The sequence below is a fragment of the Penaeus japonicus genome, unplaced genomic scaffold (genome assembly GCF_977035675.1).
Source record: "Penaeus japonicus unplaced genomic scaffold, GWHDUDI00000001_assembly GWHDUDI00000024, whole genome shotgun sequence".
NCBI classification, from domain to species: domain Eukaryota; kingdom Metazoa; phylum Arthropoda; class Malacostraca; order Decapoda; family Penaeidae; genus Penaeus; species Penaeus japonicus.
In genome coordinates this window covers 6,675,233-6,676,249 of record NW_028234426.1, presented here as the reverse complement: position 1 = coordinate 6,676,249, position 1,017 = coordinate 6,675,233, and positions in this window count along the sequence as shown.

Genomic DNA, 1,017 nt, shown 5'->3' with positions numbered 1-1,017 from the left:
GTGTTGTGCCTACATATTCTTCCTGCCAGATAGAAGCAGAGGAAGGAAGTAATGGGGGTGGGGTTGGGGTGAGGGGGAAGGGGAAAGAGGAAGGAAGGGGAGGGGGGGTAAGAGAGGTCAAGGGTATGGTTTCCAAAGGCCTTTCCTTTTTTTCTTCTTCTTCTTTCGTTGATTTTTTTTTTTTTTTTTTATTTTTTTTTTTTTTTTTTTTTTTTTCCTTCATCAACATATCCTCTTTGGATCTATCTTTAACCTTTTCTCCTCTTTCTATTCTTTTCCACCTTCCTTCGAGTCTCTGCCAGCCTCCCCTTTTTTACTCTTCTCTGGCCTCCTCTTATCCTTCTTCCTTTTACCCGTCCTCACTCTTTTGTTCCTCAGTCATAAGAAAGTCGATCATCGTTTCCTTCTTCTATTCCTCTTTCCATGCACCTCTTACTTATCCTTTCCCTTCTTATCCCCTCTTCTGTCATTCATCTTCCAATTTCTTTTCGTCTTCTTTCTTCTTTTCTTCTTATTCGTCTTTTCTTCCTCTTCCTCCCAATCCCTTCGAACTTCACTGTCCTAATCCTTTCTCCTCCTATTCTCTCTCGTCTCCTTGCCCCCGTCCTTTCTACTTCTCCTCCCTCTCACAGGATATCTCTTCCCTCTCCTCCTCCTCTCGCCCCCCCCCCCCCACTTTTTTCTTCTTCTTTCGGTGTCTCCTCCTTCACAAATCCTCCTTCCCTTTCCCCTGCCCCACAATTTTTTTATTTTTATCTTTACTCCTCCCTACCCTCCTCTTCCTGTGGGTCCTTCTCTGTTACCTTCCCTCCTCGCCTCCTCCTCCCTTCTCCTCCTCCTCCTCCCTTCCTCTTCCTCTTCCTCCTTCTCTTCCTCCACCACATCCTCCTCCTTCCATCATGCCCCGGAATTAGGCCTCAGATTATAAATTAATTAATCATTTTTCCTTCCTCTTCCTAATCATAGTTTTTTTTTTAATTACCGGTTTGATTTCGCAGAATGACAATTTGCGTCCCT